Source organism: Epinephelus fuscoguttatus, linkage group LG1, assembly GCF_011397635.1.
Source record: "Epinephelus fuscoguttatus linkage group LG1, E.fuscoguttatus.final_Chr_v1".
Lineage (NCBI taxonomy): Eukaryota > Metazoa > Chordata > Actinopteri > Perciformes > Serranidae > Epinephelus > Epinephelus fuscoguttatus.
The window spans coordinates 51,637,220-51,651,585 of NC_064752.1; the positions used below are offsets into that span (position 1 = coordinate 51,637,220).

At 42.5% G+C, this 14,366-nt stretch overlaps 1 protein-coding gene across 3 annotated transcripts in view; it reads left to right on the forward strand.

Annotated features, from left to right (window-relative positions):
• The first annotated feature begins 788 nt into the window (after window positions 1–788).
• The window catches only part of plekha6 (pleckstrin homology domain containing, family A member 6), a 371,706-nt gene continuing 358,128 nt past the window's right edge, over window positions 789–14,366 (forward strand). For all 3 annotated transcript variants that reach the window (XM_049569368.1, XM_049569285.1, XM_049569451.1), the window contains exon 1: window positions 789–1,044. The gene's annotated coding sequence lies outside the window, so the exon portion shown is untranslated. The remainder of the gene's footprint in view (window positions 1,045–14,366) is intronic.

The following is a 14,366-nucleotide window of genomic DNA, read 5'->3' on the forward strand; positions in this document are numbered from 1 at the left end:
AATTGGTTTACATGACAAAGGATAGAATATGTTTAGATTCAAAACTGCACCTGGGGTCAGTCCATTTTTTCCTGGAGTGAATGTTATCTAGCACCTGTCCCAAACAGAAAACATACAACCTCCTCTCTGCATCTAGATGATACAATTGATTTTTTTTTTTTTGGGGCATTTTTTTTGCCTTTAATGGACAGGACAGTTAAGTATGAAAGGGGGAGAGAGAGGGGGAGTGACATGCAGCAAAGGGCCACAGGCTGGACTCGAACCCGGGCCGCTGCAGCAACAGCCTTGTACATGGGGCGCCTGCTCTACCACTAAGCCACCGACACCCCACGATTGATTTTTTTGATATAAGCCTGTGACCTACTGAGATTTTCTTGCTTTTTATATCCTTTCCGTTTCACTGTGTTTATTTTAAACAAAGTAGGCTAAATACTTTTTTATTCCTTTTCTCTTGTTGTCTGTAGGCTGATCTCTTGCTTCTCTCTCTGGGCTTTTCCTTTGTCTCTCCTTTCCATGTTTGCCTCTGTTAGTGTTGGCTTTTCTGCTCAGGGAGGGGTTTCAACCAGCAGATGGTCCTCAAGTCTTATTGGCTCATGCCTCCTCCCTGTGTCTCTGTCACCGTAATGAAAAGGAGGAATTGTGCACAACTGTGACGTCGCCCCCCTCCACCCATTCACTCATGTCCTCTCTCTGCCTGTTTCTCTCCTTGCTTTCATCTCCTTGACTGGCTCTGCGACTGACGGAGGATAGGTGGTCATGTGATGTTATAATACCCAGGGATTTTCTGCCAGGCATGCGCTGTAAGCTCCCTTCCTCCCTCCATCCATTCCTACCTGAGGAGAGGTTGCCTATTATTGTCCTGCATCCAGCCGCTTGCTTAGCTCTCCTTCCTACACGATCTATTGTTAGCTGATGATGACATTTACCATGGCTCTGACTGAGGGCTGGATAGTGTGTTAGAACCCTGTCCTCTAACATACTCACCAAAACACACACACGCTGGAATATATGCACAGTTGAGAGACAGCAGCAGGGACGTGGCTGGTAAGTGGCATGCTTAGTGTGTGTGTGTGTGTGTGTGTCTGTGTGTTTGTGTATATGTTTGTGCCTCTGTGTGTTTGGGTTTAGCTCCTTGTCTCATTATAATCACCACTAAAGCTTACTGTATTGTGTGTGAACATTTCCACCGATAAGTATGTATTCCAGTGTAAACACAAATCATTGGTCCGGTATGAGTGTGTGTGCCAAAAATACATTAATTTGTTCATTGCTTTACTCTCTGCTCTAATTGAACAGCCTTCCCGTCAGTCTGCTTTGATATTGATTTGACAAATACTTTATCAGTTATTGAGTCAATGATTACTAATGTGTTGGCTGAATTGATGTATTGATTGTGGATTTGCATGTTTTTGTTGACATTTTATTTGTATTCATTATTTGCTGTAGTTATTTGTATTTTGTGGATTTCTGCTTTATTGATCAGAGCACAGTGAGCAACAGGACTGAGATCAGACTCATCTCATCAGCATTAAGGTGCACCTTATCATGAATGTAACAGCAGCAGTGAAGACAGACAGGGTGCATTTAGCAGCCTCCATGGACAAACAGCTGCTGCCACCTGAGCTGGCTACTGGCAGCCTGTCGCTCGGTGTCTCCATGGCAATCACTGACTGAAGCAGAGTTATGGACTGAGTGGCAGACTAATATTGCCATCCATATTGACACTCCCTTAATTTAGCTAAAAGATATACCTGGAGAGCATGTGCTTCAAATTTGGACTAACTTACATGGGTCAATAATCAGTGTTTATCTTATATAAGAGGACAGGTAGTACTGGCTGTCAAGTCTAGGGGATTTAATGATCACTAGGCCTTACAGCCGTACTAGCTTCTGGCAAGCCACAGTATATACTAATACCTTTGGATTCACACAATAAGAAAGGATGTTGACCTTATCTAAACCCTAGTGAGCTTGACCCACTCATTTCACTGTGTGCTGGCTGCACTGCCATTGTGGCACTAAAAGCAGGTACATGAGGTTTCCTAACCATAACCAAATAGTTTTATACTACATGTTAAATACAATGTTGTTATAATGTGAAGGAAAATAAAGTGTCAAGATATCTACTACGTTATAATTTACAAATGTTACATTTTTGTAATTTACAAAATTGTACAATGCAGACCTTTATTCTGGTGATTGGGTTGAGACTGCACAGATGCATAACAGTAGGAATGAATGAGGTGGAGACTGAGTTCTGGAAGATTACACAGGGTGACAAGGATGAAGCAGTTTCCATATTGCTTCAGAAGATACATTTGGCATCAGAGTCTTTTGCTTTTGATATCTCTCTATTCTAACAATCAGTAACAATAGGCCAGTAACAGCAGTCAACCTGAGACAGGTGGTAACACCACTAGCATGAGTTACACACTTGTACTCAACGCCTCCTGGGTGAAAACACTGACTATGTTTACATGCACAGTTGAGTGGAGCTACAGTTATAGTTTGACAAGGCAATTTAATTGGACTATTGTCCTTGTCCCAGTGAACATACACGGGAGGAAAATCAATTTCCTGTGTAGCTCAGTCCATAGGGACTTGGGTTGGGAACCAGAGGTCGCCTGTTCAAGTCCCCGTCTGGACCAAAAAAATATGGAGTGTGGACTGGTAGCTGGTGAGGTGCCAGTTCACTTCCTGGACACTGCCGAGGTGCCCTTGTGCAAGGCATCGAACCCCCCAACCGCTTGGAGCGCCTGTCATGGGCAGCCCCACTCTGACATCTCTCCACTTCGTGCAGAGTGAAAAAATTGAATTTCCCCTCAGGGATTAATAAAGTATATAAACTTTTTAAAAAATTAAATAAAGAAATTATTGACCAAAGTATGTCCAACTCCGCTACTGTAGGTGGCGATATACCCCCTATCAGCTTGTTAGACCTTTTCCAGTTGACCTATTACGTCACAAACCAAACAATCAAGAATGGTCCAGCTGTTCTGCCACTTTTTTGAACAGGTCGCCATTCCATGTTTTCACATCATGAACTGTGTCTCCTTGTCTGTCCAAAAATGCATGGCTCTGGATTTAGACTTCACCATATTGTTACTGACTTCTTCTGTTATGCATTTAATGCCATCCAACTTAAAATTCTTAACAATCTGACAGCAGTTTGCTGTGTTTAAGTGGTTTACTCAAGCAACCTATTGTTAGAAAGCTACACTTATAGCATATTCAGTACATTGTTATACCCTCTTTTTTTGAAAAGCTCCCGGACAGAATATTGGAAAACAAGAAAAAAAAATTGTGATATTGGCATATTGATATCTATTCTGAATTTGGAATCAGCGAGGCTCTTTGATATAAATCCATTGTGTTTTGAAGCTAATATCTCCAAGTTCTAGTCATCTAAAAATATAAGATTAAAAAACGACAACAACCTTTGTATGCTAAAACAACAACAAAAGCACTTACAGTGATTCTGACTGTTGGTGAAAACACTTCAGAATTTTACCTTTCAAATGAGGCCATGCATGTACATATACTAAAAATGCGTGTACCTTGGATAGGTGTTCTAGGTGAATGTAGATGAATTTTACACGTTATTTATTTAAGCCAAAGTATACAACTAAAGAAATACAGTGAAGAGAGGACATTCCAGCAGAGAGAGGCAATCTTAGAAGATTTTGCTGCTCACAATAGTCTTTTCGTTGTTTCATCAGAAATTAATCAGCAGCACCCCCACCCCTTTAATTCTGATCTTATATACATCTCAAATGAGATTATGACTATGGGAAATTTACACTATATCTGCATTTGACAAGGAATCAGTCTTGATCAATTACAGGTGGGCAGGCAGGGAGAGGTTGGCAGCTTCAGTTACACACTGCTCTCTAAACAGACAGGAGGGATTCTCCACTGCTGTCTCCCCTGTCGACCATCTGCACTTAGACATTTTGGCCAACAGGAGCTCTTTCACATGCACATGGCCACTCCTTTGTTGATAACACTTTAACATATTCTCACTATATATTCTGCAGCCACAGAGGAACCATAAATATGAGTACAGAAACATTTGGCAGGGTGCTGTGCTGAATGCCACATGGCAGTGTTAAGCTAATCCCAGCCAATTCCACTCCAATCCTCCCAGCAGAGTTGATCAGGCAGGCAAAGCAGGATAAGAGGGCTTTGATGCCTTCAACCCCACTCTGTCATCAGTGTGTGTCTGTGGGGACATACAGACAGTATGTGTGTATGTGCACAGGAGGTGAGAAAGGATGAAGATGTAGCCTGATATAAAGATTTAGTATAAACCTTGATGATTGTGTGTGTGTGTGTGTGTGTGTGTGTGTGTGTGTACGTGCGCATGCGCGTGCACACGTTCGTTTGTGTTTCGTGTACATGCGCCATGCTCTATCAAAGTATTAAGTCAGATTTCTGTATTGACAACATAGAATAAACAGACTGAGGGGTAAGATAAAAATATCAAAATGACAAAAACCAAAAACACATGATAAATGCTTGTAGAAGTATTCGCCCCCATTGAGTCCGTGTTTAGTTGAAGCCACTTTGAGTTTGAGCAGTAAGTCTGTGCATACGTCCATGTCATGTTTGTGATTAGTGTAAATAGACCGACATACATTTGATGCTACACTGCAAACAGCTCTATCTGACTCAGTTTCCTAGTCTGTCAAAACATGTCTTAAACATGGAATCAAAGACTGAATGACATGTAGTTGTGAATTTTGTTGTTGCTGGTTTTTTTTTTTTTTTACACATTATGGCCCCGACAAACCAAGCCAACAGGTTGGTCAATGTTGGGGCATCGGTGAGCATCTAGTTGCACTAGTATGTGTGGTACGGTATGTCGGGCGACAGCTGGTGAATGAAATTACTCTGATTGGCAGTTCAGCTTAGTGCATGAGAAGAGAAATAGAAGTGAGGAAAGTAAACAAAGCGCTAAAGCCCAGAGAGAATGAGACCAAAACAAACTTGTTCCATAAGGTCAGATTATTTTTCCTTATAAATTGAGCTCTTTAGCAGAAACGTTTCCTGATGGTTTGAGTTACTGTTCACTGGCGCACAATAAATATACTCTGTTCTTTCAACACTGGATTGTGTTGTTAATATGCTAATTGGCTAAGTAGCGTCGAGACGCTCTTCCTGTTTCCCTTTTTGAATGAGGATTATAGACTGACACGATATGCTGGTGTGGAGAGGTTTTTTCTCACATGCAAGTGCAGAGCATACATGCTGGTTAGCAGAGTTGGGTAAGGGTTACTTTAAAAGTAATCGAAGTACTTTACTGCGGTACTTTTTTGAAAAGTAACTAGTTAAATTACAAAGTTACTCCCTGAGAAAAGTAACTCAAGTACCTTTAAAGTACTTCCAACGTTACTGCCTGAGAAAAGTAACTCAAGCACTTTTAAAGTACTTTTGATTATTTTACATTTCCTATTAGGCGATAGACCACAGGGCGCTAAGCCTACATTTTTTTGTCTCCAAAATTAAAGTTATGGACCACATGCCCTTCACTGAGATCCATTTCTCCCATCACAGCTGTCACTTTGACCAGCTGGGGAGATGATATGGATGTAAACTCTAAGAGAACCTTGACTGGTATATGGAGGCTTACAACCACAAGGTTGTAATTCTAGTTTAAAAAAACTGATATGAGCTTTGTACCTGAAGTTTGTTTTAATTTTGATGAATAATAATGGGTGGTGGGTGGCTTAGCTGACTTAAATTAGAGCTAAGCTTCCCTTGGACAGTTACCCAGCCTACCAGCTGCACAAGGTTCCACACTGGCTCAAGGAGGATAGCAAACTGCAGCAGCCAATGAGTGACTTTCCATACAGTGGAGTCACACTTCCAATTCACTAAGACTTACCTCCAACATAACAAATAAACTATATTTATTCCATGTATATTATAGGGTGACCATATTTTGATTTCCAAAAAAGAGGACACTCAGCCGGCCACGACATAGCCTACTTAAATGATACTTGCAGTTTACTCAAAGATGCCTTATCACTTTAATATATTTAAAATTTATATGTTTGGATAGAAAATTCAGTTATATTATAAAATAATATCTCTCAAAGACAGAAATTCAGATAGGCCCCAAAAGGGGACACACACACACTAGAGTGTGGCGATCTGAGCCCGACGGTACCCGACGGGTCGGCTGGGTTTGGTCAAAAATGCAGCTATAAATTGTATTCGGGCTTGGGTCGGATTCGGTCAGCTTTCAGTGAAAATGTAGTGTAAAAATAAATAAAATCCTATTGTCTGTCCTGTTTATTGCTTGGGCACTGTTATTTACGTGACAACACCTGAACACAACACACACACATTGGCTGTTTGTTTCTATCTCTCGCCTCGCTGGAAGTCTCGGACCTCCAGTCGCCCGCCTCCACCTTGATTAAACACTGAAAATAAAATAAAAGAGGGAGAAAGGTTTTCCCTATTTTATCTTATTTTGTTTTATTTCTCCCTCTCCTCTCACTAGAAGCGTCGGACCTCCCGCCTCCCGCTCCCGTCTCAAACACAGAGGTCTCCCTCTCTGCAGCTGAGCACCCATGGCGCATGCCCGGCCCGTTAAATACCCTGTAACCACAGTGTGACACAAACAAAGTGCTTTGGTCATTAAATAATGTCGGGCTCGGTTCGGGTTCAGACAGAAATATGCTGCCCTTGCCGCACTCTAACACACACACAAACACACGGAAAACCGGACATTATCATCAGTTTATAAAAAACCCCCGGGCGCCCCGGACGGGACGTGAAAAGTGGACATGTCCAGGCAAAAGAGGACGTTTGGTCAGCCTAGTATATTATTACAGTATCACTGGCAGAGGAATAGCTAAACATTTGAAACACTGAGCAAGAGAGAGCAAGAGGGTAAGAGGGAGAGAGAGAAGCCATGACTAGCTGCTAAGCTAAAGTAGCTAACAGAGCTAATGGTATGTAAACAACTGGGATTTGCAAGAATGTTGCCAAAAGAAGAAAAGAGCAGAACTAGTATAGTTAAAATGTACAGCAGGTGTTTAGCAGCTGTAATTAAGAATTTAATGAAACCAACTTGGTTAACTTCGCAAGGGTAGCACAAAGATGCTACCAGTGACACAGAAGCACCGTAAATGACCCTACATGCTTACTGCAGCAAGTCAGCATGTAAGGCCAGTGGATTTAATTTGCAAGAGCGTGCATATGTGTGTCACTTTCAGTCACAAGCCACAAAATTGTAGAATAATACACAATACAATACAATTACACAATACCTTGTGTAATTATAGAAAATGAACAAAGTCAACTGCTGTTCTGCACATGATAGATACTCAAATGTAAAGTACTCTCTCTCTCCCTCGCTCTCTCTCTTGCTGTCTCTCTCTCTCTCCCTTTCTCACACACACACACACACACACACACACACACACACACACACACACACACACACACACACACACACACACATGTCCGTTGCAACTATAGCAACAGTCCTATTGTAGAGAAAGAAAAGCAGAGACAAAAGACAGTGTGGAGGAGGGGATGGAGGAAAGACATTGAGGAGAAGTTACAGGATGAACACAGAGGAGATATATAGAAAGGGGAAGAGAGGGACGGACTCAGAATGATGTTGAGTGTGGCATGTGATGGCACTGTTTCCCATTCATTGATCTATTTCTGGCAGCCCATCATAATATCAGCATTAACTGTCACTTGATTTTCTTCTTAAAAAATCTGTTAACAAATAAAATAAATTAATTGATAAATTGGCTACTCTGGCTCTGATGCAGCCGTCTGTCTCTGTTTGCAGTAGTCTCACCCAGTGTCCCGCCCCCCAGCACTATGTGTGTGTGTGTGTGTGTATGGCATATCTCGAGAATTTATAATCTTAGCTACTTCACTAGGCAGGTGTATTGGTAGGGGCATGTATTGTTGAATTTGGAGCATAATTGGAAATGCAAAATGTTAAATATTAATAATTGTTGAATAAACAAGTGAACACCACTCTGTAAAGTGGTTGGGGTGGGGTTTCAGGGCTATGCAGAGAGTAAGGCATATCCTCACAACAGATAGAGAGAGTGACCAGAGATGTTACATTGTGGCAAACTCCAATATCTCAAGCATAAGCCAACTTTCAGAAAAAGAAATGCTTTTTTCCTGTTAACATCTTGCTTTACTGTTTATCCTTTCTCTAACTGGGAATATAGGTATTGGCAGTGATAGAAGAAGTACTCATTCAACTTTTACTGTTAATACTGTACAGTAAAGGTCCTTCATTCAAACTTTTACTTAAAGCGAAGAGTGAAATTGTGGTATTATCTTATTATTTACTTAGCAACTTACTAGTTTAATGACCAGATGCTAGATAGTTGAATAAATATTAATGCATCATTTTTCAATGTTTATTTTGTGAGTAAAATCTAAATCTGCAACGTTACCAGTGCCATGTCTCTGTCAGGTACTCTAATAGCAGGCATTATATGTTTTTCCTTTTAAGTAGAGGCACACAGCAAGTAAGTAGTATGCTGTTGAGTTGCATATGTTTTTCCAACTTTTATTGTTTTTTTTACATTATTTCAGGGTATATGAGTTAGAATAGTGATTTCATATTTTTCATGCCTATGTATCTTGATAAATCTATAGCTGTTTGGGGCCAAGGTAGATTCCTCAGGACCAAAAGAAGCCCAGTGTCAACTGTAAAGAGGTGTGTATGAGCAATGTGTTCTCATCTCACCAACTCATTAAATACTGGTGCTTTGTCAATGCGGTTCATGTCTGCATATTACACGTTAGGTATCCTCCTGCATCTGTTGTTGACGGTCCGTGTCAATTTACACCTGTTAATGCATTATGTCTTCTCTAAATACACTTCCATTTTCACAGGAAATGTACAGTTTTATCTCACACAGGCTCTGTCCTCTATTGGACTCTTTCAGTAATACTCCTCTAATCGCAGCCCACATATTCATGCTGAGAAAAGCATAAACTGAGCCAGCCAATCAGGACGTCCCTGCCCTAATACATGCGTACCCCACAGTATAAAGGGAGAAAGATTCTTGCTTCCAACATCCTTTTTCTCTTCAGCGATGGCAAGTAGCACACTGAGCAGCTTCCACAATGGATGGAGTCGCCATTTCAAGAACCTTGTCAGTTCCTCGGTGCAGCCCAGGCAGAGAGCAGTGTTCAGCAGCCACCAGCCTGCAAGTCCAGCTTGGTGCTGGCCTAGTTTAAACGCTAGCAGCAGTGGGATCACTCCAGATGCTTCGCTGCCATGAGGGTGAGCAGGAGCTCAAGATCAATGACACTGAATAGCCTTGCTGCATCGTTGCCCCCCCCATGCTGCGTGAACGCCGGCAATGTCGTAATGTCCTGTTGATACTTATGTTGGTCATGTGACTTTTTTTTCTTTAAACAGATTACATTCCTCAAGAGCATTTCCCTCTTCCTTCCTCACCGGATTCATCATTACTGAATTTGGCTTTGTTTGATTGTGTTGAAGAGCTGAGGAAGCAATTTCAAGGCTGCAGAGCAGGAGCGAAGCTAAAGGCTAGAAGGTGGAGATACAAGCCTTTCCTGCCATCAGTCATTATGGGGAATGTAAACTCTTTATCAAACAAATGTGACAAGCTGCTGGGACTGCTGAGGACCCGGTGACTATACAGGAAGTGTAGTCTTTATGTGCTTCACGGAGACGTGGCTGAATGACAATGTGCCTGACTCTGTGTGAATCTACCGGGTTTCTCTACTGTGTGAGTGGACAGGGACGCAGAGACGAGCGGTAAAAACAGAGGTGGGGGACTGATCCCACTTGTGAACAATAAATGGTGTCATCCTGGACGTATCAGAGTGCAGGACAAGATCTGGTGTCAGGATTTGGAACTGTTGGCAGTTGATCTTAGACCGCATTATGTGCCATGGGAGTTTTCGCATATAGTCGCCATTATTGTTTACATTCCACCGAGGGTAGCAACGGCAGTGGCGTGGATGACGTCATCCATGAAACTGTTGCTAGGATTCAGACCCAGCACCCTAGTGCATTCATTGCAATAACAGAGGATTTTAACAACACTACTCTCTCCTCCCATCTGACCGGCTTTGTGCAGCATGTGGACTGTCCCACCAGGGAGAATAAGACACTAAATTTTATTGTATGGAAATGCCAAGGACGCCTACAGTGCCTCTGCCTTAGCACCTCTTGGCAGATCAGATCATAATCTGGTCTCTCTCCAGCCTACATACAAAGCCTGTGTATTAAAGTTGCCTGTTACCATCCGCTCAGTCAGGAAACGGCCCCCAGAGACCAGCGAGTCTCTCAGACTGTATTGAATGTACAGACAGGACTGTACTACTGCAGCCACAGGACAACAGCATGGACATGGACAGTAGGGTGGATATTTTAACAGATTATATAAACTTTTGTAGGGACACTGTGATGCCAGTAAAGACTGTACGCTGCTTCCCCAACAATAAACCCTGGGTCAGAAATAATATTAAGCAGCTCCTCAACCAGAAAAAGCTGGCGTTCAAGCAAGGGGACAAGGAGAGGCTCAGGGAGGTTAAGCATAAGCTGAAGGGGAGACTAAGACAGGCAAAGGTGGACTACAAAAGAAAGGGGGAGAGTAAGCTGCAGCAGAACAGTATCAGAGAGGTGAGGAAGGGAATGAAGAACATCACAGGCTATTCAAAAAAGAACAGCCAGATTATGGATGGTGATGTGGACAAAGCCAACAACTTCAACCTGTTTTTTAACAGGTTTGATGAAGGGGGCTTTGTTCACCCTACCCCTGCATCCATCCCCCCTTTCACAGTGTCACCTGCTGCTGCTTCTGCTCCACTGTCTCCTGGAAGTAGCCCCCCCCCCCACTACCATAGCTACAGCTACGACATCTACCACTCATGGCCAACTATCATTGTGCTTTACAGCAGACGAGGTGAGGGCGGCGCCCAGGAGACTGCATTCAGGGAAAGCTGCGGGCCCGGATGGAGTGTGTCTAAGGTTCCTGAAAGACTGTGCAGCCCAGCTACTTCAGTAGCTCTTTGATAAGAGTCTTCAAACAGGTAAAGTCCCGGTGCAGTGGAAAACATCCTGTCTCGTACTGATGCCCAAAGTGGGACGTCCAGCCGAGTTAAATGGCTACCTACCGGTGGCCTTATCATCACACATTATGGACCCTGGAGCACCTGGTCCTCTGTTTCCTGAAGTCAGAGGTCACTGATGCTGTGGACTCCCTCCAGTTTGCCTATCAGGAGCACATGGGAGTGGAAGATGCAGTTCTTTACATGCTGCATCGGGCCCACATCTACTTGGAGGAGCCAGGATGTTGTGTGAGGATCCTTTTCCTTGACTTTTCAAGTGTGTTTAATACTCAAGAGTCCTGCCACATACAAAAATACTCTGATGTTACAGCTATTGTGGCTTGTAGCAGGAGTGATCAGGAGCAGGAGCACATGGACCTTGTGGATGCCTTCAGGGACTGGTGCAGCAAGGGCTGTCTCCACCTGAACACAGCCAAAACCAAGGAGATGGTGGTGGATTTCAGAAGACAGAGGTCACCCCATCAACCAGTCTCCATACAGGTGGAGGACAATGAGGTGGTGCACACCTACAAATATGTGGGGGTCCTCTTGGACGATAAGCTTGACTGGTCCTCTAATATTGATGCCCTCTGCAGGAGGGGGCAGAGCCGCCTGATCTTCCTGCGGACACTGAGGTCCTTATGTGTGTGTGTGGAGATGTTGACCATGTTCTATCACACAGTGGTGGCCAGTGCACTTTTCTATGCTGAAGTGTGTTGGTGGCCCAGCCCTTGACCATTGCCCATATCTGGGGGGTTCTGCCTCAGGAAGCAGGTTTGATAGGTGCGTTGTCCACACTGGATAAACCTCTCCAGGCTTGGCTCCTGAAAGGGACTGGTTGAGGAGGTTGTGTAGGTTGTGCAGGTCATCCAGGCAGCAAGAGCGGGGTCCACCACTGCCTCCAATGTTGGTGTGAGGAAAGGAGGCTAGATCCCCTGTTGAGTGCATCTGGCTCCATTCTCTCTAGTCTAGCAGGAGAAATAGGGTCCCATGCACCTGCATGGCATTTTTTCTCATTTTCTTGTTGCCATGGTCAGCCCATGCCCCTTGGGGATTGTTTGGCCGCCATCTTGAATTGATGTCCATGCTAATGGCGATAAACACTGATTTTCATAACTTATGAACCAGACAACATACAAAGACAAATACATCAATTTTTTCATATAATTTGGAAACCAGGAATCAAATGGAACGATCACTGACATGCTATAACCACTCTTTATTAGTAAAAATACAGATAAGTGACACTGTGTATCATACTGCCGCAATAGGTGCAACCTGGCCGACCAGCAGCATATCATACCACTGCGAAAGATGGCATTTGCCATCTATGTCTGACACTGATAGTACTGACAACTCATAGGTATTTGATGACTTTGAAATAAGATTGGGCTGATTATGTCATCACTGGGAGCATTTCAAATTGACGTCACCCAGTAGCATATCATACCACTGCAACGGGCAGTGCCAGCCATGGCATAGGCTGTACAGGTGAATGCTAAGGGTGCCGTTATCCATAGGGGGCACTAAAATCTAAACATTTATCTTTCATTATTTTTTACTAATGCTATTACTGTTTTTTTTTTTTTTAATATTTCATAAGGCCACAACAACATAACCACATAGCAAAGTCTAATTAATAATAGAGAGACCTATTTGTCTGGGTTCCTGCTGCCCCCGGCCCCCCTCCCAGCTCATTACACTATACTTGTTCTCAGGGGGAGATTGGTGAGTTATCCGACCTCACATGAACTCTGAAACACGCTGTATCATTATCATGTTAAAAGAACAAAAGCAGGAGGAGAGCTAGTTAAAGTTACCTCTAAGGGGCCAGTGGCTGCAACGAACAGCTCACAGAGGTTGTATTCATTTACATTGTGAAGTGTTCAAGCTCTTCTCAGTAAAAGTGAGTATTGGGTAAAGGTACATTGTAATGTTCTCATGATATTTTCCACGTAATCTTGTAAAATGTAGCTTTTGGTGAGAAACTTCAAGAGAGAATAAATCCAGCTGTTTGAAGGAGCAATTTGTTGATGTTTTCACAGCACTATACAGAGAGGGAATCATGATGTATCATATATAGTTAAAAGGCTTTTTGCTGATTTTTTTTAAAAGATGCTTTTCATGTGAAAGAAGGTTATATTAAAGGTTGTTTCATAAATGTGTATTATTGAATTTGTGCTCATTCAAAGGTAGTGAAATATAGGACTGAATGACTTAGAAACTGTTCATGTATTTTTTATAGTGTAGATTTCTGTGTTTCCCTGGCACAAAAGACGAATAAATAACAAAAATAAAAAGAAACACCAGTATAATAGCATTGATACCAGCTATTGGTCAAATTGTTATTTTAAACATTGATAGCAGTATCGCCCAGAATTTCAAAATTGGGGAATCCCTAGTTTAATTGGAAAAACTGTATTACTATTTTACAGTGTCATATATTATTTTCAATATTTAATCTTCTCTGTAATTATTTTTTTTAATTTATTATTGATTTATATGATTATTATGAGACATATACAACATGTTACTAAGAGGAAATATAGGCTATACATATTTTTCTTAACTTTTTTTTTTTTAGCTAGGTTTTTATTTGCATTTTTGTTATAAACATGCAGTGCTTTGACTTGGGGGGGGGGGGGGGGGGGTGCGCTTCTGGGGCAGCAAACGTGCCTGGACCGCCACTGACAACGGGTGGCGGTGACAGCGCGTGTGTGGCGCATGCTGACGAGATCGAGGCTGAACGAGGCTGAGTGAGAGGAGACAGAGGGAGGCTGCTTAGTGAGAGAGCGGAGGGTGGGGGAAGGGGGGATCAACGCCTCCGCCCGCTCGACACTAAAGCGCATATTGCGGAGCTGTGAACAAACCAAACAACACAATGTCAGGAGAAATTGAAAATATATACCATCTATGTAAAGTCAACTTGCTAATTAAGGAGACATTACATGTTCAAGAGACACCAGCGCCATCTTCTCTGCTTGTCTTCTCTCCTTGCCACAGAGCATTAGTATCTGATGCCAAAATTACTGGCAAAGCAGTGGTATTTGACCACCTCAGGATGAGAACAGGCTAAAATAAATGCTGTTAGAACTGTGTGTTTCACTCTACATTGTATCCATTTGTTCAAAGTGATTAGGTTGTTAAACTGCTGATTAAACTGTTAGGATTCAAAGCAACGTCTATATTTTTGCTTTTATGAAACAGTAAAATCAAAGAATCAAACACACTCAGAATTAGAACTCTGTATCCTGTGAAGTCATCCATACAACAGGCTTTAATAT